The sequence below is a fragment of the Balaenoptera acutorostrata genome, chromosome 13, assembly GCF_949987535.1.
Source record: "Balaenoptera acutorostrata chromosome 13, mBalAcu1.1, whole genome shotgun sequence".
Lineage (NCBI taxonomy): Eukaryota > Metazoa > Chordata > Mammalia > Artiodactyla > Balaenopteridae > Balaenoptera > Balaenoptera acutorostrata.
The window spans coordinates 90,372,769-90,396,075 of record NC_080076.1 but is presented as its reverse complement, the minus strand read 5'-3'; the positions used below and the strand labels follow the sequence as shown (position 1 = coordinate 90,396,075).

The following is a 23,307-nucleotide window of genomic DNA, read 5'->3' as shown; positions in this document are numbered from 1 at the left end:
GGCGTGAGTTTTCTCCCAAAGCGGGCATCTTTGGACCCCAAAATCAGGAAAATGCACTGGGTTCTGGAATACCTCTCCAATGTGCTCTGTATGTGAGTGCACACATACTTATGCAGTCATGTATATGCTACATGTGACTATGTACATACGTAATGGCATGTAAAAGACAACGTGTGTTTAGGTTTCTCATGAGTACTTTTTGTTATCTGTGTGTCATGCTCTTCCACTTGCATCAACTGAATGAGTGCTTAGGTGAGTGGGGCCAGCCCACCTGCACATCAAACACCTCGGGGTCTGTTACAGCGCTGATGCCTGGTTCTCACCTTTGTCCAGTTGAACGAGAGCCTCTGGGCGTGATGATGATTCTACCACACCTGGTGGGCTCAGCCCCACAGTCTTAGTGTGGGTCAGCATCTAAGTCACATCCGGGATAACCGGCAGGTGTGATGTTCTGTAGTGTGCCGTCGTTCACTGACCATCAGCACTGGCTGATTCTTTTTTCTTTTTTTTTTTAATATTTATTTATTTGGCCACGCTAGGTCTTAGTTACGGCACTCGGGCTCTAGTTCCCTGACCAGGGATCGAACCCGGGGCCCCTGCATTGGGAGCATGGAGTCCTAACCACTGGACCACCAGGGAAGTCCCTACACTGGCTGAGTCCTTTTTTTTAAATTTATTTATTTTATTTATTTATTTTTGGCTGCGTTGGGGTCTTCGTTGCTGTGCGCGGGCTTTCTCTAGTTGTGGCGAGCGGGGGCTACTCTTCGTTGCGGTGCATGGGCTTCTCATCGCGGTGGCTTCTCTTGTTGCGGAGCACGGGCTCTAGGCGTGCAGGCTTCAGTAGTTGTGGCACGTGGGCTCAGTAGTTGTGGCTCGTGGGCTCTAGAGCGCAGGCTCAGTAGTTGTGGCGCATGAGCTTAGTTGCTCCGCGGCATGTGGGATCTTCCCAGACCAGGGCTCGAACCCGTGTCCCCTGCATTGGCAGGCAGATTCCTAACCACTGCGCCACCAGGGAAGCCCTGGCTGATTCTTTAGAGCATGGCTCCTCCCCCAGGACATGCCGCCCGCCCACCTTACCTGGAAGAGGAGCCCTCACTCTGTGCCCCATCGCTCCTTACGCATCTTCACAGGGCATCTCACTCCCTGACGTTGTGCCCTGAATCTGTATCTTGGTCATTGTCCAAATCCCTTCCTAAAGTTCCACGAAGACAGGACTTTTTAACTGTTGTGTCTCAAGTGTCTAGCATATTCTAGAAAGTGCTTGGAGCAGGCTGGGCTGCCCTGAAGCAGACCCTGAGATGGAGGTTAGCTTGCAGGATATTCCTTGGGGATCCACACGTGTAGAAGGGAGGGGGCAGAGCACGGTGGGGCGAGGCGAGGCTGAGTGCAATGCAGCCCCCAGGAGGGCTCAGCAGGCCCCAAGGGGGTCCTGGGGCCGGGAGCTGGAGCGAGGATGCTGGGCCTCTGCACGCTCCCCCCGACCACTGATCAGTCGCCAGGTGCGGGCCTCCCTGGAAGGAGAGCCTCCTTGGGGGAGGTGGCTTTCTTCAGCGGAAGCCATCTGCCGAGGGCTGACAGCGGAGGACCACCTTCCAGCCGCACTCCTGGCAGCTGGGGGGACCTCACCCTTCCTTCCTAGAGACGGGGACCTGGGGGACACATCTCAGCAAGCACCACAGTGCTCAAAATTATTTCAGAAAGTGTGTCTTTCTGCTTTTCCCCCAAAAGGCAGTGCTGTGATTTTTGAGCTTGCATGCATGTGCTTCATCTTGGAGACTTATCCCGAGGAGCAGCCTTGGAGGACTGGGGAGAGTGATGCAGGGAAGGAGGAAAGCCACCAGAGAGCTGTGGGCCACAGGGCTCAGGCTTGGAGGACTGGGGAGAGTGACGCAGGGAAGGAGGAAAGCCACCAGAGAGCTGTGGGCCACAGGGCTCAGTCCTGCTCAGGACCCTCATAGGAGGCATGCAGAGGGCACCTGAGAATCATCTGCCCACGACACCACGAAGGGGAGTAATCCCCTACCAGCTCCCATCCCCCACTGGTCCAGGGGCGACCAGGACCCTTAGCGCCCTTGCACTTCAAGTGTGCACGTGCATCCCGGCGGCCAACAGGAGGGGACCAGCTGTCCTGATATGCCCAGGGCTGCCCCACTTTGAGTGCTGAAAGCCCCACCTCCTAGGATGCTGTTCCATCCTGGGCAACCCGGGATGGTTGGTCACCCCATGAACCAGTTCCTCCAGGTGTCAGTGTGGCAGTCGGAGACAATCTTCTGGGCTACGCCTGCAGGTGCTGACTGCAGGAGGACCATCACAGGTGAGCGCGTGTGAGACAAGACACAGGAGGCACAAAATGCCAGTCATCTTCACCCTTCCTCTGGATCAGCCAGACATCTTCATTCAGAAAATTAGATACACCGGTTAAGCAAAGATCTGTTTTGCTGTGGTTGAATTAGTTGCTTCTTTCTTGGCTTGAGGGAGTGTCTCTGTGGCCTTCTGCTTTCAACCTGGCCAAAACTCGAGGGTAGAATAGAAGCGTTTTCAAAAGCCCCAATATTTAGCAAAGGCCTGGAGCGTAGGTTGTTTACATATTCTTGAATGGCCGACTTTCTTGGGCATTTGGCTTATTTGCTTTCATTTGTGTATGAGTAAGGACAAACATTTGGCTCCTGGGAAACCTTCCGGACCTGCCGGAAGCCGCAGGCCCTGGGCAAGTCTCCCCACATCTGATGATTGTTGAATCTCAGCCGCTGTCATGAAATTAGCCTCAGGAGCTCCAGGGTTGTTTGGATTTGGGGCCAGTGAGGCATTTAGCATGAGGGGGCAGGAAAGGTTTGTCTGTGCGTTGTTCCACACCACGAGCTAGTCTTTCTTTAAAAGATCCTAAGGTGAGGAGAAAAAGCACTCTTTGGATGTGAGTGATTAGAAATATAAAAAACTTAATCAAGGAAATGTGTGCTTTGGTACCTTTAGTATGATAAGACAGCCTGGACGCAGATGTATTCATTCATTTTATGAGTCCCTCTCTCTCGGCCTCTGTGATTGATGGGCATTTCTGTCGGTCCTTGACGCCAAATGTTTTTCCTCTAAATGTTTCCCTGAAACCACTGACTTAGTTTGGACTGCATCCCTCCGATGTCATCTTCAACTGCAGGGCATCCCACGCCCAAAATCACCGCATCTGTGACATCTTCCTCATGACTCTTGGCACCTCAGCGTCCCAATCTGTTAGCGCTCATGACACGTCCTTTCATGTAGAATTTAGCCCTCTCTTGTAACTGCCTGATGCTAATAAGGAAGAGAAAAGCTCTTGGTTAAATTTAAAATTTTAGTGCTACTAAGATAGAAAAAAACTCTCGGTTCTCGTTCATTTTATCAGACTCTTGAAAAATGTATTGAACTAGAACCCTGTGTTAATTCCAGGAATGCTAATTCAATCCCTAATATAAATTCCTGCCAAATGTGTACATATTTTCATGTAGTTATTCCCATACCATTCACCCACCACCCCATCGTGCTGTCATATTTTTGTTCTTCAATTAGGCAAATTCCTTAGATACGAATGGGACGCTTGCAGCCTTGAATGAGCTCATGTACACGAGATGTTATCTACGCTAATTAAACTGAGATAGAAGAAACCCACTGTAGCATCTCTCGCTGCTTCTGACATCTGTTCCTTCCTTATATACATTCAAGTGCTCCGGGAACTCTGCTGGAGGAGAGGTCTGGGGGCCAGAAACTGCAAACAAGATCTTGCTGGAAAAGGAAAAAACGGAGACAACAGAGAGAAAGCCATGTCCCCCAGGTCTCAAAACCACCCAAAGATTTTTTTTTTAATTGAAGTATAGTTGACTTACAATGTTGTGTTAGTTTCAGGTGTACAGAAAAGTGATTCAGCTATACATATGTATAAATCTATTCTTTTTCATATTCTTTTCCGTTATAGGTTATTACAAGATGTTGAATAGAGTTCCCTGTGCTATACAGTAGGTCCTTGTTGTTTATCTATTTTATATAGAGTAGTTTGTATCTGCTAATCCCAAGCTCTTAATTTATCCCTGCCCCCTCTTTCCCCTTTGATAACCATAAATTTGTTTTCTGTGTCTGTGACTCTGTTTCTATTTTGTAAAGAAGTTCATTTGTATCATTTTTTTAGATTCCACATAGAAGTCACATCACATGGTATTTGTCTTTGGCTGACTTACTCACTTAGTATGATCATCTCTAGGTCCATCCTCGTTGCTGTAAGTGGCATTATTGCATTCTTTTTTATGGCTGAGTGCAAAGATTTTTTTTTTTTAAAACTTTGGGTTTATTTATTTATTTATTTATTTATTTATTTATGGCTGTGTTGGGTCTTCGTTTCTGTGCTATGGCTTTCTCTAGTTGCGGCAAGTGGGGGCCACTCTTCATCGCGGTGCGCGGGCCTCTCACTGTTGCAGCCTTTCCCGTTGCGGAGCACAGGCTCCAGACGCGCAGGCTCAGCAATTGTGGCTCACGGGCCTAGTTGCTCCGCGGCATGTGGGATCCTCCCAGACCAGGGCTCGAACCCATGTCCCCCGCATTGACAGGCAGACTCTCAACCACTGCGCCACCAGGGAAGCCCCGCAAAGATTTTTAATTGGCTCTGGAATGCCACTGAAATAGATGCCACAGATATTTACATGAATATGGACACATAGATATAAATATAGAGAGTGATTATAGATATTATTATCAGTGCATTTCAACATTCTGTCTGTACGTCTGGCCTGGGCTAATTTTAAAGTCCATGTACTTCTCGCTTCGCATTGAGCAAAAGTAAAGGGAGATTTATTAAGAAGCACGCAATGCTCCGAGCTCCCCTTACCTCACAGAGAGGCATGCTTGGGTCAGGCACGGCTGGGCAAGCAGGGCGTCTCCTCCAGAAGGTGATCTGGCCCTGTGCACTGTGTAAATTAGCAAGAGATTGGGAGGGGCAAGGAATGCCGTGTTGATGATGTCTCGAGAGGAAGCTTCTGGCCAGGGAGAGGACCGTGTCTCATCGCTGTGGGCTCAGGGTGGTCCGTGGATGAGCCCAGACCCACATATTCTCTGCTACACATCCTCAGTGAGCCAGGTACAGAAGTCAAGGGTGAGCATCTACTGATAGAAAGGCTTATAGCAACTCAACGTTGACACATCCTCCAAACAAACACATTTTTATTGTATTTTACAAAACTGTTAGTCTGTGCCAGATGGAAATTAAAGAAAAAGAAATAGTTTTCTCCATCACACAGAGATTAAGGAGCCCTGAGCTGGAAGAATTGTGTTCTTTTTTTTTTTTTTTTTTTTTTTTTTTTTTTTATAGAGACTGCAGCTTTAAATTTATTTTATTTTTATTTATTTATGACTGTGTTGGGTCTTCGTTTCTGTGCAAGGGCTTTCTCTAGTTGCAGCAAGCGGGGGCCACTCTTCATCACGGTGCGCAGGCCTCTCACTATCGCAGCCTCACTTGTTGCGGAGCACAGGCTCCAGACGCGCAGGCTCAGTAATTGTGGCTCACGGGCCCAGTTGCTCCGCGGCATGTGGGCTCTTCCCAGACCAGGGCTCGAACCCGTGTCCCCTGCATTGGCAGGCAGATTCTCAACCACTGCGCCACCAGCGAAGCCCAGAATTGTGTTCTTATGTTGGCATAACTCAGACCCACTGAGCTAGTTTCTTGCTAAATTCTAGAAGGATGGAAGGGATGAGTTTCCAGGATGTTGCGCTCAACCTCTGGGATACAATTTCTGTTAGGAGATAGTATCCCAGAAGAGTGCCTACTGGTGGGTCTAGATTTTTCTAATGTCAACATACATAATCCCTCTAGCAACGAGCACACTTCCAGGAAGACGTCCCATTATTTCTAATCCGGGTCACATCATGGCTCTGTGGGAACTGACAGAAAAGCATGAAGCATCATTAATAACCATCAGGCATCTCCCCCGCCGTCCCAGGCTTGTTCGGATGTACTTCATCCCGAAGGTAAACGGTCCATTCTCCTCTCGTCTTCCTCCTGGGATTAGTTACAGCTGCAGCCACTACATTGTAACGGGATGCGGAAATGTAATTACATCAAGAGCTCAGCAGAAACTGACTTTATCCGCCAAGAAAGAAGAGGAAGTGCGGGGGATGAAACATAGGTCTGTCCGGAACTGAGCAAATTCATCCAAGAAAAATGAGGGCATGCATGCATCATCAAAAGTTGTATACAACTTACTTCACTTAGTATGATCATCTCTAGGTCCATCCATGTTGCTGAAAATGGCATTATTTCCATCTTTTTTATGGCTGAGTCAGAGAAAGACAAATACCATGTGACATCACTTATCCATGGAATCTAAAAAAAAAATGATACAAATGAACTTCTTTACAAAACAGAAACAGACCCACAGACATAGAAAACAAACTTGTGGTTACCAGAGGGGAAAGGGTGTGGGGAGGGAGGAATTAGAGGGTTGGGATAAACATAGACACACTACTGTGTATAAAATAGATAAACAACAAGGACCTACTGTATAGCACAGGGAACTATACTTAATATTTTTTAATAACCTATATGAGGAAAGAATCTGAAAAAGAATAGATATATATATATGCATATATTATATATATGTATAACTGAGTCACTATGTTGTACACCTGAAACTAACACAACATTGTAAATCAACTATACTCCAATAATAATTTTTTTAATTAAAAAGAAAAGATTAAAAAGAAAAAGCTGTGTATGAGAACGTTCACAGCAGCAGCATGTGTGATTGCCCAAAGCTGGAAATGAGCCAGGAGGATAGATAAACATAGAGTCGTGGGTTCCTGCAATGAAATGCTGCTCTCACAAAAAAAAGAAAAATGAAACGCTGCTCAACAAGAGCAGTGAGCGTGGACATAGTTCACAAGCCTAAAGGTGAGCTAATGAAGCCGGAAAGAAGGGAGGACGTGGAATATCATTTCTTCTCTAGAAGTTCTAGAACGCGTGAAACTAATCCATAGGAAGAAAAGCCAAAATCAGGGTTAATGGGTGGGGGAGTGATGGAAAGAAGGATGAGGGATACTTTGGGAGGGCTGCGGGTGGTCTGGAGTCGGGAGAGCTGTACAGGTGTACACACGTGCAAGCAGACACCGAGTTGTACAGTTAAGATGCGTGCACATTGGGGTAGTAAGTTATAACTCAACTTTTTTTAGAAACAGAAGTACGTGTGCCTACAGGTGAGACTTGGAGGTCCGGGGCGTGGGTGCAACTGGTCCTCCTGGGGCCAGGTGAGCCCCATGGACAATCCCTCCGTCCTTACTTATTTTTCATGACCTTGGCATTCTCGAAGAGTCCCGGTCAGATACGTTGTAGAGTGTTTCCCGATTTGGATCTGTCTGATATTTTCTCCTGATTAGATGGAGGTTATGCTTTTCTGACAAACACAGCCCCAAAGTGATGTGATGGGATATCCATGTGGTTTCCTCCCCAGTGATGTTCGCTTTGATGACGTGGCGGAGGTGGTGTCGGCCAGGTGTCTCCACCGTGAAGTCACTTCTTCCCCTTTGCAGTTAATCTCGGGGTGGTACCCTGCTGCCGTGCAAATATCCTGCTTCTCCTCAGACATTCGCGTACCGACATTAGCACCCACCTGGGGACGTTGCCTTCAGCCCTTGCTCCCCACAATCTATGTCTCACCAAGTAGCCAAAGTGGCTTCTTAAACATGTAAACCAGGCCCACGCACAAAGCATCCTAATGGCCTTACGCAGTGCTTTTACTAAAATCTAACTTCCTCACCTTAACCGTGTATGATCTGGCCCTGCCAACCTCCACTCACCCACATTGCTTCTCTCCCTTGGGCTTCGGCCATCGTGTCCTGCACTTGTTTTATTTCTCCAAGATTTCATGGTCATTTCTGTTGTCTGACTTTTACACTTGCTTTTTCCTCTTCCTAAATACCCTCAGCTCATGTCCTCTCATGGTTGACCCATGACTTAAGATTCAGGTCTCAGTTAAAATATCGCCTTCTTCCCCTGTCTCCATGCCCCTCCCTCATCCCTCTGTAGCCTAGCAGTGGTTCTGTTTCATTCTCTCAATCCCACCATGATCTGAATGTGTGTCTTTGCCGCTGACGATACCATCAGCTTCTTGAAATCAGACACTTAATCTCTACCATCCCCTACTTTTTTTTTTAATTGAAGTAGAGTTGATTTACAGTGTTGTGTTAGTTTCAGGTGTACAGCAAAATGATTCAGATATACATATTCTTTTTCAGATTCTTCTCCATTATGGTTTATCACAGGGTAGTGAATATAGTTCCCTGGGCTATGCAGCAGGACCTTGTTGTTTATCTATTTTATATACAGTAGTTTGTATCTACTAATCCTAAACTCCTAATTTATCCCTCCCCCACCCCCCTTTCCCCTTTGGTAACATAAGTTTGTTTGCTATGTCTGTGGGTCTGTTTCTGTTTCATCGCTAAGTTCATTTGTGTCATATTTTAGATTCCACATATAAGTGATATCATATGATATTTGTCTTTTTCTTTCTGACTTACTTCGCTTAGTATGATAATCTCTAGGTCCATCCATGTAACTGCAAATGGCATTATTTCGTGCATTTTTATAGCTAAGTACTATTCCATTGTATATACACCACATCTTCTTATCCATTCGTCTGTCAGTGGACATTTAGGTTGCTTCCATGTCTTGGCTATTGTGAATAGTGCTGCAATGAACATTGGGGTGCAGGTATCTTCTTGAATTATAGTTTTGTCTGGATATATGCCCAGGAGTGGGATATGGCAACTCAAAAGTATGGCTTTGATTCTTAGACTCTCGAATATTAGAAACCTGAAATGGACTGAGAAGGATTTAGAACTACCCACAAGCTATATTTTTTAAGGAAAAAGCACAGAACATAGAATGTTGGCCATCATGTTTTCTAAAAAAATAAGAAAATATATACTTAAATGCTTGTGCATGCATAGAGTCTTCTGGAAGGAGGCACAAGAGACTGACGACGACAGTTACTTTCAGGGTGGGGATCCCGGGGAGCTCAGGCTGGGAGGGGGAGGGGCTCACATTTCACTGCACGTGCTTCTTCCTGTTCTGTGTGACTTTAAACCATGAACCCGTATCAACTTCCATTTCTTATACTGAAAAATAATTAACAGTTGAAAAGAAAATCTCCAAGGAGGTGTTCAGACTTGAAAAGCCAATCTAAAATGCTTCCAACCTATGACAAAGCTTTATGAATTTTAAAAAAATCATTGAAAGGAAACCTGGACTTATTGACAGCAGTATTTCTTTGCATGGCCATGCCGTCTGAGATCAGACTGTCATTTCGGAGCTGACTGGCGTGTTCTGGGTTGGAGTCCGAGGCTCAGTATAGGAGAGAGCCTGGAAGTGCAGCCCCAGGAACTAGGATGCTTAGATTCCTGACGGCTGTGACCTGGGCCATTTGATGCCTTAGTTTCCTCTCTCAAAAAACACAGTCATGATAACAATACTTAACTCACTGAGTTATTATAAAGATTAAATAAAACACGAAAAGCACTTAGAACAGTTTCTGGAGTATAGAAAATACTATAATAAACACTAGGGGGGCTTTTTGAACCAGTTTTGATATTTTATTAATAACTAAAGCTCATAGTTTCCATTCGTCTTTAGCGAAGTAGAGTTGATTTACAATGTTCTGTTAGTTTCTGGTGTACAGCAACGTGATTCAGTTATACATACGTATGCATATTTTTTCAGATTCTTTTCCATTATGGTTTATTACAGGGTATTGAATATCGTTTCCTGTGCTATAGAGTAGGTCCTTATTGTTTATCTATTTTATATATAGTGGTGTGTATCTGTTAACCCCAAACTCCTGATTTATTCCTCTCCTATCCCTTTTCCCCTTTGGTAACCATAAGTTTGTTTTCTATGTCTGTGAGTCTCTTTCTGTTTCATCGCTAAGTTCATTTGTGTCATATTTTCGATTCCACATATAAGTGATAGCATATGATATTTGTCTTTCTCTTTCTGACTTACTTCACTGCGTATGATCATCTCTAGGTCCATGCATGTTACCGCAAACGGCATTATTTCATTTTCTTGAGTTCACTCTTGGTGAAACTTCTATGTTGTGCCTTCTATGATTTTTGACCAAAGCATGATGATATGTATCCACCATCGCAGTATCATACAGAATAGCTTCACTGCCCTAAAAATCCTCTGTGCTCTGCCTATTCATCCATCCCTCCCTCCTTCCTAGCCCCTGATCTTTTTCCTGTCTCCAGAGTTTTGCCTTTCCCAGAACGTCATAGAGTTGGAATCGTACAGTGTGTAGTCTTTTCAGATAGGCTTCTTTCACTCGGCAACATGCGTTTAAGGTTCCTCCACGTCTTTGCCTGGCTTGATAGCTCATTTCTTTTGAGCACTGAATACTCCTTTGTCTGGATGGACCACGGTTTATTCATCCATTCACCTGCTGAAGGACATCCTGGTTGCTTCCACATTTTGGCAATTATGAATAAAACCGCTAAAAACATTTCATGTAGACGTATGTTTTTCAGCTCATTTGGGTAAATACCAAGGAGCACAATTGCTGGATCATATTGTGAGAACATGCTCAGCTTTGTAAGACACTGGCAAACGGTCTTCCAGGGTGGCCGTGTACCATTTTGTATTCCCACCAGCAATGAAGGAGAGTGTCCCTTTTCTGCATCCTCGCCAGCATTTGGTGTTGTTAATGTTCTGGATTTTAGTCATTCTAGTGGGTGTGTGGTGGTATCTCATTGTTGTTGTTTTTTTTATAGAAGCATTTTTTTTTTAATTTTACACTTTATTTATTTATTTTTGGCTGTGTTGGGTCTTCGTTTCTGTGCAAGGCCTTTCTCCAGTTGCAGCAAGCGGGGGCCACTCTTCATCACGGTGCACGGGCCTCTCACCGTCGCGGCCTCTCTTGTTGCGGAGCACAGGCTCCAGACGCGCAGGCTCAGCAGTTGTGGCTCACGGGCCTAGTTGCTCCGCGGCATGTGGGATCCTCCCAGACCAGGGCTCGAACCCGTGTCCCCTGCATTGGCAGGCAGGTTCTCGACCACTGCGCCACCAGGGAAGCCCTCATTGTTGTTTTAATTCACAGTTCCCTGATGGCATGTGGAACATCTTTGCATGTGCTTATTTGCCATCTGTGTACGTTCTTGGGCGAGGTATCTGTTTAGATCTTTCACCCATTTTATTTATTTTTTCTTATTGTTAAGTTTTAAGAATCCTTTGTATATTTTGGTGGCCAGTCCTTATCAGATGCATGCAGATATTTTCTCCCAGGCTGTGGCTTGTCTAAACGTTAGCTGTTATTACTATCATTCTCCATCAGTCATGTAAATTTAGATTTGCAGTATTCTTGTGCCTTTCTCGCTAAGAAATGACAAGGGTTGGTTAGCTGCTCCTTTACCTAAGAAGAATTTTTTATCATTTTATTTTTGATTGAAGTGTAGTTGATTTACAATGTTGTGGTTGTTTCAGGTGTACAGCAAAGTGACTCAGCCATATATATATGTGTGTGTGTGTGTGTGTGTATATATATATATATTCCTTTTCAGATTCTTTTCCATTACAGGTTATTACAAGGTACTGAGTATAGTTCCCTGTGCCACACGGCAGGTCCTTGTTGGTTATCTATTTTATATATAGTAGTGAGTATCTGCTAATCCCAAACTCCTAATTTATCCCTTTCTCACCCCGTTTCCATTTGGTAACCATGTTTGTTTTCTATGTCTGTGCGTCTATTTCTGTTTTGTAAATTAGTTCATTTGCATCATTTTTTAAGTGAGAAGCGACAGCATATTTTCTCCATCTCTGTGCCAAGCCCTCGGGCTTAGCATGACCCGTCAGATCTCCTAACTGACCCAGCCTCTCCTGCACTCGCCTGCCAGGGGTGCACCAGAGGAAGACTCTGTGGGTGAGGACAGATCTGGGGTCTCACTGGATAAGGGATTCCCTGTGGGAGACCTTGCTGGAGATAGGAGTTCCTCGTGGTGCCTGCCAAGAGGCGGGGAGGGAGAACTTCTCTGCAGGTGGCCTGGAGAAGCATTTTCACCGCAAAATTCAGTCAAAAGCCAAAGAAATCTGTGCCGGATGTTTCTGCCTAAGGTTGCTACCCTGCTTCTTTTGTCCCGTTTGGGAAGGGAAACGGGGGGCCCTAAGATGGTTTGCTTACACCCTCCTCCATGCCCTCAAAGAGAGCGTGTCCAGCCAAGGGGAGGTGTAGCTGCCCTCACCTGCCATCTGCTGGGCCCCCTGCACCAAAGCCTGCAGCCAGTCCGGCCAGGAAGTAGCAGGAACTCCTCCAGGTAACATCACGTGCCACCTTGGTGCTTGTGACGTGGCTCTCCTGGGCGCGGGCTTCCACCAGCCTGGGGGCAGGGCTCAGCCTTCCTGACGGCCAGGGTGCCCGCAGGCTCCTGGTGTCCATCTAGCAGACTCACTATTCCTGACTCACTTTTCCACTTCCATATTATCTGAAATATGTCTCTACTATGCGTGCATACGTGTCTTCTCTTTCATACAGTCTGAGTGTTATTTATTAATAGAAAAGGAATGTGTTCTGGCCTCACCTCTCTTTAGTAAGTGATTTCCAGCCAATTCTGTTGAGTTCCATGATGCCCGGGTGTGGGTGAGCCCGATTTTCCTCACCATCCTCACCCTTCTAGATGTCCAAGACCCAACCACTCATCCATGGATTCCATCACATCCTGGAGTCTCGATTAAGGAGCCTGTCCCATCTTTCCACCTCCAGGGAACTGAAAGGCAGTGAAATGCAGGGTCAAGGAGAAGTGTTGTGTTGCATGAGACCAAGGAAGCCAGCAGGAGCCAGACCATGTCAGACCTGGCGGCTCATGTGAAGAATCTACTATATTACCCTAAAGCAGTGGAGAACCTTGGATGAGTTTTTAGAATAGTGTCCAGAGAGTCATGTGGTAGTAATATGATAAGTTTGCATCTTTAAAGAATGCTCTGTGCATTTTTTGTACAAATAAAAGTGGGGTGCATGTAAACTCTGTGACCCACGTATGTACCCACAGAAAAGCCTATGTCTGTTCATCCAAAGTCATGTGTATGATGGTCCGTGGCAGCACTATGTGTCATAGCCAAAATCTGGAAACCCCCAAATGTCCACAGATAGCAGAATGGGTACATCAACTGCGGTGTATTCACACAATGAGGAGGAATGAACCACATAGATCAGTCTCACAAACACAAGTACAGGGGATGTGATCCCATTTATACCAAAGACTGAAAACAGGGACGACTAAGCAAAGATATCAGGAAAGCAGTTAGCCATTACCCAGGTCGGGGTGGGGCTAGGGCTGGAAGGGCATAAGGGGCTTCGGTGTGAACCGCAGTGCTCTGGCTCTGAACTGGGTTCAGGTTACGACTTTGTTCACTGTGAAATGTCACTGAGCAGAACAGTCATGATGTGTACACCTATCTGTAGGTAATAAAAAAGTTAGACAGAAAAATAAGTCATAATAAGATTATTTAAATAATAAAGGGAGGAAGGAAGGAAGGAGGGAGGGAAAGAAGGAAGGAAGGATGGATGGATAGATGGGTGGATGGATGAATGGATGGATGGATGGATGGAGTGAGGGAGAGAGGGAGGGAGGGATGGATGCATGGAGGGAGGGAGGGGGAGGGAGGGAGGGATGTCAGAAGTGTAGCAGTCATTTCCAGCCATGGCACTGCCACCCCACCACCTCCACCAAACAAAAGGTGCTGCAGGGGCACCCCCTGAACTGCTGGTCCAGGACCCCTGTACCACCAGTAACGTCACTTACGGCGGTGGTGAATAAACATGTTCAGTAGGTAACGCTGAGTCGACACATGCACCATCAGGCTGCATTTGCGACGCGTGTTTTAGATGGCATTTGTTTTGGCCTCGTAAGGATTGCTGTCCAGCGTTGCTGGATATTAAGCAGAGAATCCTACGGCGCAAAGCAGCCAGGAAAGCTGGGCTTTTGTTGAAGGATTGAGAGGGACAGGGGGCTTCACCATCCGTTCTCATTCACCTTAGAAGATGAAATCAAAGCCAGAGCCTTTCAGAACAGACGGGTGGATTTCATCTTTGTAAGAAGCTACTCAGATCCGCCCGTTCTTTGTGGAATGAGAGGGTAATAGAACTACCCCTTTTCTGGGCGTGGGACGCCCTCCCGTCGGTAGCTCTGAACTGTCAGTGTAAATGAGAATCAGCCGTGGCATCCGTCAAAATGGAGATTCATTGGCTTAATTGGGAGGTCTCGCCTAGGAGGTCCGCTCGTTTTCTGGAGCTGCCATAACAAATTGCCACAAACTGGGTCACTCCATTCATTCTCTCGCAGTTCTGGAGGCCTGAATTCCAAAATCAAGGCATGGGCAGGGCCGCGCTCTTTCCGGAGGCTCTAGGGGAGGAGGCTTCCTGCCTCTTCCAGCTACTGGGGGCTCCTGGCATCTTCTGGCTGTGGCCGTATCCTTCCAACCTCTGCCTCTGTCATCACTGGCCTTCTTCCCTCCGTCTCTGTGTGTCCTTTTCTGTCTCTTACAGGGACACTCTCATTGGATTTAGAATCCATCCTAATCGAGTCTGACCGCATCTTAACTAGTTCCATGTGCAAAGACCCTATTTCCAAATAAGGTCATCATCTGAGGTGCTGGCTAGACAGGAATCTGGGGGGATTCAATCCACTATCGTAGGTCTGCAGAAGATCTTGGAGGTCTGCATCTGTTAGATTTTATTCTTCTTTGGCAATATTCCACATGGTTTCAAATAACAGAGAAATGTCGTCAGTCCTCATCTTGCGTAGCACCCTGTTAGTGGAAACTCAGCCATCAGAACCGTGACCTTGGTCCATGACCATTCAAGGTGAGGAACCTGCTGACATGAACCATTCTCCACTAACACAAGACAAATCGAGGGCTGCCTGGAGGAAAGGACATACTAAGAAGCTCGTGTCATAGGTGGTGCTATAGACTGAGGGGTCTGTGTCCCCCCAGAATCCATACGTTGAAACCTGGCGCCCAAGGTGACAGTGGCAGGAGGTGGGTCCTTTGGGAGGTGATTAGGTGAGGAGGATGCAGCCCTCACTTTGGGATTAGTGCCCTTATAAAAGAGACCCAGAGAGCTCCCTCACTCCTTCCACCCTGTGAGGACAAAGAGAAGACATCCGTCTATGCAGCAGGTAGCGGGTACCAGATCTGATGCAGCCATCGTCTTGTCCTTCCAGCCCCCAGAAATGGCAGAAATAAACGTCTGATGTTTATAAGCCACCCCGTCTGGTCATTTTTTAATGGCAGCCTGAGCTGACTAAGACAGGTGAGTTCTGCAGAAACAGATGCTGAGCTGGAATTTGGGGCCAAGATGTCTCAGGTCTTTTTTTATTTTTCTTTGTTGGCCTATCTGCTCAGCATGTAAGGTCTTATAGTTCCCCCACCAGGGATCGAACCTGTGCCCCCTGAAATGGAAGCGCGGAGTCTTAACCACGGGAACGCCAGGGAAGTCCCAAGATGTCTCTTAGGGATCAAGCCCAGTGAAGAGAAAGAGGGAGAGCATCAGGCAGAGGGAGAAATCGGGCCACAGCAGGGGCTCTGTCCCCTGCCGGCTGAACCGCTGGGCAGTGCCCCCTCCTCTCTCATGCACCGGGCGTGACCTGCCACAAGGAGGTGACCTCTGCAGCTGAGGCACAGCCCAAGGGGAGACAGCGAGGGCTGGGTGCCGACTGCAGTCCATCCCAAAGGAGGGTCTGGGCGATGCCCCTCGAGACCTCCCAGCCGCCACCCCCGACCATGGCCCGGGCCTCCTAATCTGCCCCCGCTCTCTGTGGGTTTCACTGCTTCCTTACATATCCTCCTGGAGCTTTTATTCAAACATGAAGTTGCTGCTACTTCCTCCTGCTCTGCGGGCTGCTATATGCTGGGTCCTCAGGACTCCTTCCAAGGCAGAGAAACCCCTTCCTTGCTCTGCCACGGAGAGACCCCGGGGGTCCCGGGGGTGGCGGGGGCCGCCTGGAGACTGAGGGCAGTGATGCTCTGGAAACCAGTCGAGGAGAATTTCGATGACCTGTCAGCCAGTCTGGCCTCCGCGTGGGCGCTTGACGCGTAGCAGCACTGGCTTTTCTCATTTCGGGGTCTATCCTGGCTCCTTCCACATCAGTGAGCAGAGGACCTGCCTGCCCCTTGTATACCTGTGTCATGTGTGTAGCCAACGAGATGCAGGACCAGCTAGCACCCGCGTGATTCAGACGGAGGGTCACAGGCTGGCTCGGGCAGCACGGCCCCCAGTATCTCCCCCCAGCAGTGAGATACCGAGCAGAGTCTGGGAGCAGGCAGAGCACATCCCTGGTCCTCCCATTCCCCTGTCAGCATCTCTTTGCTTCTTCTCTTGTTACTTAGGCACCTCTGATAAGACTGAAAGGGAGAGTGTTGGGGTTGCTTCTGTAGCAAACAGTTACTTCTTGGCTTGGTGGTATATGAGTTTGCATTGTAATTATTCATGCAACCTTATTTATGTGTTTAATGTTCACCTGTATATATGTTACATTTACAACTAAACAGAAAAAATGATGTAGAATTTTTTAAAAAGACTTAAGTGTGGCTCTCTCTCTGGTTAGTAGGGACCAAAAAGCTTCATAGCCAAAGGAATGAATCACTAATGGTGAATTTTCTAAATGAGGGTGGAAAGGTGGAAGATGTGATAGAGTTTTCTGTTTCCTCCCTCAGCTCTGGGTCTCAGATCCCAGCATGTGGGTCACCTTCAGGGTCAGTGTACATCTTCAGGAGCGAGCAGAGCTACAGGTGCAAGAGATCAATCAGAGGGGAGGATAAAGGGGAGAGGGAGTGAGAGTTAGCAGACTGTGATGTGGGTCTGATCCCTGTGAAAGGAGATTGGTGGGGACAGAGATCAGGAGGAGGAGCTTGCCTGCAGCAAAGCTCAGAATTCTCAGGCTGTTGTGCAGATGGCCTGGAAAGCTCACATTGGGTCAAAATGGCCACCCTGTGCCATCACCATGCTCGGATGCCAGCAAATGGCGCTCCTGATGGCGGGCTCCTGCTGAAGGGAGATCTGAGCAGCACCCCCCACAGCTGCTGTGCATCTATCCTGCCACCCTCGTCATACTAGACCCTAAGGTATAGAGCGGTCAATAGCTGTACTGAGTGTTTGCATGCAGAAGCCTCAGAACTGCACATATATTAACTCATTTACTCTTGAAACAACCCATGAAGCTGGAACTATTATCACCACCCCCATTTTACAGATGAGGAAACCAAGGCACAGAGAGGTTAAGTGACTTGCCCAAGGTCACACAGCCAGTGAGTGAAGGAGCTGGAATAATATAAAACATTGTGGAACATCTGGATCCAGAGCTTAGTGACACTAGACTGCCTTGGGATTTATCCAGAAGGAAAAACTTACACAGACCCCACCATTGTGAAAAAATTCTGGACGAGTGCTACTGGTTTCTTCTAACCCTGCTGTGTTTTCATTGTCCTTATTTAAGAGGAGTTAATTCTATTTATGTACAATGATATTAGTTTTCCATCCCTGACAATAGTACAAGTTTTTTTTTTTTTTAAGTGGAAAGGAATTGATTCTTGAACTCTAGTTGGGAGAGATGAAGCATTTAGGGAAAATGGATGTTTGCTGCTTCTTTTGAAATGAATCATAAAAGGAGGACAGAGGGCTGAAAAGTGGATAGATGTGTGATAAAGCCCATCCAGAATGTATTCATTACAGAAGCTAGGTGGTGGGTGTATGGACGTTTGCTCTACGATTCCCATTTTTCTTTGCTTAAAATTTGTCATACCACCTAGAGGGGTGGGATAGGGACGGTGGGAGGGAGACGCAAGAGGAAGGGGATATGGGGATATATGTATACGTATAGCTGATTCACTTTGCTATGCAGCAGAAACTAACACACCATTGTAAAGCAATTATACTCCAATAAAGATGTTTAAAAAAAAACAAACAAACGAAAAAGTGCTCAAAATGATGGTTCTCAACGGAGGGTGACTTTTCAGCCCAAGGGACGTTTAACAGTGTCTGGAGACATTTTTGTTGTCACAGCTGGATGGGAGGTAGCTGCTGGCATGTAGTGGGTGGAGACCAGAGGTGCTGCTAAACCTCCTACAATGCCCTTTGTAGCAAAGAAATATCCATCCCCAAATGTTGACAGTGTGAGACTGGCACAGGGCAAGAGTTACTTGGGTTGGTTGTTACTAAAATTCTTTTTTATCAGAGCACTCATTGGCAACCATGAGAAGACAATGGTGACCCTGTGACACAGGCCACATGGTGGATAATTTTGAGAACAAAGAAAAGAGAACGTTCACTGAATGTGTTATTCCTTCTGACCCAGGAAAGACAAAGTGAGAGTGTAGGGTTGTGTAAAAATGTTCTGTTTTGATTTTAAAATAATGGAGTTTCTTGGGAACTTAAATTTAGGGTTTTAGAAGGAAACAAATAGGCTACCTAATATAGATGATTCCAAAGATGCCAGAATATCCCTATTCAATGTCATAAGAAAAGACCCATTGTGGTGACACAGAAGGGCCCCCAGATGCTCCTTCCAAAAACGGCTCTTGAAACCAAATAGGACCCTATGGGACCTTCCCAGGGACAGACCCCACCATGTCCCCTGCCTCTTGTCTGTAGAAAAGCTTTAGCCTCCTAGGCCTTCCCCAAGTTGCAAATAGCAAATTTTTTTTTTTTTTTTTTTTTTTAAAACACTCCTTTTATTTTTATTTTTTTTTTTTATTTTTTATTTTTTTTAAAGTTTTTACTTGATTTTATTTATTTATTTATTTATTTTTGGCTGTGTTGGGTCTTCGGTTCGTGCGAGGGCTTTCTCCAGTTGCGGCAAGCGGGGGCCACTCTTCATCGCGGTGCGGGGACCGCTCTTCATCGCGGTGCGCGGGCCTTTCTCTATCGCGGCCCCTCCCGTCGCGGGGCACAGGCTCCAGACGCGCAGGCTCAGCAATTGTGGCTCACGGGCCCAGCTGCTCCGTGGCATGTGGGATCTTCCCAGACCAGGGCTCGAACCCGTGTCCCCTGCATTAGCAGGCAGATTCTCAACCACTGCGCCACCAGGGAAGCCCCGCAAATAGCAAATTTAATCAGAGAAGTGAGAAAATGTAGAAACAAAGGAAAGTAGTAAGGCAGGATAAAATAATAATGGTTTAACCATGAAACAAAGTCAAGGACCTTTAGTTCCTCCTCAGGGGCTGTAGATAATATCCTGAGCCATATATCCTTGAGTCATATCCTTACTAAAACCCCCATCAGGTGGAGGAAGTTGACTGCATGCTGACCACCAGCACATAGACCCCAGACCTGCTGGAGCCAGAAAATTGATAAAGGAGAGTCCTGAAACATCACCCTGTTACCTCACCACCAACCAGTGTTCACCCCCTGCAACCTTCACCCCCACTGTTGCCTTCAAAAACCCTTCCCTAAAATCCATCAGAGAGTTTGAGTCTTTTGAGCATGAGCTGCCCATTCTCCTTGCTTGGTGCCCTGCAATAAAGGCTGTACTTTATTCACCACAACCAGGTGTCGGTAGATCAGCTTTGCTGTGCGTTGGGTGAGCAGACCTAGGTTCGGTTCAGTAACACTTTCTGCTCTGCTTCAAGGAGCCCTGGCAGCTGACATCCTCCAGCTGTGAGCTCCTTGGGACCCTGTTTCAAGCTGGCTCACACTCTTCTTGGGGGCAGCCCCAGCTTCTCACTAAGAGGGTGGTAGAAGGGTCTGGTCCTTTTCACCAAAGCAGGGCTCCTCCACTGGGCATCCAATCCTGGCTCCAAACTACTCGTTTGAGCTGGAAGAACTGTTGTCAGATCGGCATCTGATCTGAGAGCTCTCCTACCCATCCTTATTCCTTCCTTATTCCTTCACAGATGTCACTGCCTCATAAACCATGTCAGCATCTGCTTCCCAGAGAGCTCCATAATCACACTGTCTCATGTAAGGAACAGGATGGCTGCCTGTGAAGCCAGAATGGCCTGGATTCAAATCCCAGATCCAATACTTCCTAGCTGTGCAAACTTGAGCTCCCCTAACCTCATTGTGACTCAGTTTGCTCATCTGTACAGTGGGTATCATAATACTTCCTGCGTTGTTGGGGTACTGTCAGAATGAAACAAGTCCCTGCATGGAGGCCCTTGGAAAGGTGCCGGGTAATAAAAGTCGTCAATGCTAGCTTTAACCATCACTGATAGAGAAGCCCCCTTAGGAACCAGCTGTCCCCTGAGCTGCCTGCCAGCCTCCCCCACATTCAGGCTGGCCATTTCCTCCAGAAGTAGGAAAACAATCTCTAGGGATTGGATTGAAGGCTGTATTAGTCTGCTAAGGCTGCCATAACAAGATACCATGGACCAGGGGAGCTTAAACAACAGAAGTGTATTGTGTCACAGTCCTGGAGGCTGGAAGTCCAAGATCAAGGTGTTGGCAGGGTTGGTTTCTCCTGAGGCCTCTCTCCTGGGCACTTAGACGGCTGCCTTCTCCCTGTGTCCTCACCGGGTCTGCCCTCGGCATGTGAGCACCCCTGACGTCTCTCCGTGTGTCCTAATCTCTTCTCACCTGAACGACCTCATTTTAACTTAACTGCCATGAATTATTGGACGTGTACAGTCACTTGTATTTAGACAAGAAGGAATGAACAGGTCTTGTCAGCTCACCTAGACCATCCCGTTTCTCTGGTTCAGCTCCCAGGGGGAGTTTGTAATGTTTAACACTCAAATGCAACGTCCAGGTAGATGGAGAGAAAGACGGATGTTGGGCTGGAAGGACCAGTTCTGCCCCATCGGCTCTTGCAAGGACACTTCTCAGCTGGTCTGTCCTGGGCAGACGTCAAGGATGCAGTCGGGGGCCAGGTCTGCCCTTGGGGGTGTCAGGCTGGTGTCTTCCCAAATGAAGGTCAACAAGTCTTAGGTCAGGTTCCCCAGAGCTCAGGCACCATGTGCATGAGACTCATTGAGGAAAGACCCCCAGGAAGTAAGGGGGTGAGGGATGAGGGGGCAGAACACGACAGGGGAAGAGGTGGGCCAGGATGGCGTGTTAGATTTCCGTGGCCACTGCCACAAACGACCACAGACTCTGGGTCTTAAAACTGCAGAAATGCTTTGTGTCACAGTCCGGAGGCCAGGAGGCTGAAGTCGTGCTCCCTCTGGGGGCTCCAGGGGAGAAGCTGCTCCAGCTGCCCGTAGCAGCCGGCATTCGTTGGCTTATGGCCACGTCACTCCAGCGTCTGCCTCATCTGCTTCTCTCCACGTGGGCTGCTGTTCGTCTATGTCCAGCCTCCTCTGCCTCTCCCGGATATGGACACTGGGATTGCATTCGGGGCCCGTAATCCAGGATGCTCTCATCTCAAAACCTTGAATTTAGTTACATCCACAAAGACCCTTTTTCCATAGAAGGTGACATTGACAGGTTCCAGGGATCAGGACCTGACATCTTTGGGAGCCGTTATTCAGCCTTCCACAGGTGGGGTTCAGGAGACCCTGCTCCCCCAGGCGGGCTCTGGAGTTTGAGAGGGGCTGCAGAGGTTGTCCTAAGATGTGCTCATACAGCCAGTGTTTGGCCACAGACTGCCCCAGGGATGAGCAGGGGTGGGAAGACCTCACCACCACCAGGCATCTCCAGTGAGGCCAGGGACGTCAGAGGAAGCCCTTCAAAGTCTCTCTCCGTCCCTCCCTCCTTCTCCCCCTCCCCCTCCTCCTTCTCCCCCTCCCCCTCCTCCTTCTCTTCCTTTGCTGCTTCCTCTGAACAGACTTGAAAGTCTTTGGAAGCAGCAAGAGACCGGGAGAGCCAGCAAGGCAGTAACAGCCATAACTTGCAGCGGCCGGGCTGAGTCACAAGCGTTACCAAAAATGAAAGATCTCTGACGCCCCCTAGGCTGGAGTCCCGTCCATGCAAGGACGACAACTAGCAGGTCCCAGCGGTACCACAGACTCACGGCCACGCTTTTTTCACGAGCATCCGTCCCCCCGAGGCAGGTGTCATGCCCCCAAACTCCCCAGCACACAGGCTGAGTAAACCCCACTCACTTACCCGCAAAGTCTTTCCCCCAGGAGCCCTCAGTCTTTATATTCTACTCAAATCCTTCTGCAGCTTCACACACACCCTCCTCCAGGGTGCAGCCTGAAAGGCCCCATGTGTCTCCTCCCTTTTACTTATTTGTTTGCATGCAGTTTTTTTTTTTAACATCTTTATTGGAGTATAATTGCTTTACAATGGTGTGTTAGTTTCTGCTGTATAACAAAGTGAATCAGTTATACATATACGTATGTTCCCATATCTCTTCCCTCTTGCATCTCCCTCCCTCCCACCCTCCCCATCCCACCCCTCTAGGTGGTCACAAAGCACCGAGCTGATCTCCCTGTGCTATGCAGCTGCTTCCCACTAGCTATCTATTTTACGTTTGGTAGTGTATATATGTCCATGCCACTCTCTCACCTTGTCACATCTTACCCTTCCCCCTCCCCGTATCCTCAAGTCCATTCTCTAGTAGGTCTGTGTCTTTATTCCCGTCTTACCCCCACGAGAAAGTCATTAGCCTGAGGCGGGGAGGTCCCGTACCCTGGCATTCAGGGACGAGGCGTGAGTAGCCCGTATAAGACGAAGACCTCTGACCCCTGGTGCAGACCCCAATTACATTCTTGGCTTGTTTCGAGTTTGCAAGAATTAGGATCCTCTCAGCCGCCACCTCATTATCTTATCTGTCTTCGTAGATCTTATTCACCCAGCCCTAGCCTACTCAATCCGTTAATTTGGTGCGTTCTATTTTTTTTTTAATTTATTTTATTGAAGTATGAAACAATGCCATTTGCAGCAACATGGATGGACTTAGAGATGGTCATACTTAAGTAAGTCAGACAGAGAAAGACAAACATCATGACATCACTTATAGGTGGAACCTAAAATATAGCACCAATGAACCTGTCTACGAAACAGAAACAGAATCACAGACCCAGAGAACAGACTTGTCGTTCTCTTTTTATTAAAATAGATTATTTTTATTAATCAGATTATGCCCAGGCATGTTGCAGTGGTCAGAATAAACTCCATCAATGTGATGTAACAAATAATCTGAAATATCAGTGACTTCAAACAAGAGGCGTTACCTGCCACCCATGCCGCCTATCCCTTGTGGCTTTGTGGGGGGCTGTCCCTGTCACAGACTCTCAGGAGCCCGGGCTGGAGGGGCGGCCCCCACCTCCTCCCCCGCCGGGCCCCTAGCTGGAGGGACAGGGACCTCTGGAAGGTCCCTCGTGGGAAATTAAAATGTTCCCGCAGGAGGTGACCCGTGTCGGTTCCACTC

General features: G+C 47.5%; 1 protein-coding gene and 1 non-coding gene across 2 annotated transcripts in view; one reads left to right on the top strand and one right to left on the bottom strand.

Annotated features, from left to right (window-relative positions):
* Nucleotides 1-23,307, top strand: part of TMEM132D (transmembrane protein 132D) — a 711,716-nt gene that overhangs the window by 671,897 nt on the left and 16,512 nt on the right. The window lies entirely within an intron of this gene.
* On the bottom strand, nt 567-639 carry TRNAW-CCA (transfer RNA tryptophan (anticodon CCA)). Its single transcript has one exon. It is a non-coding gene; the product is annotated as a tRNA-Trp (tRNA).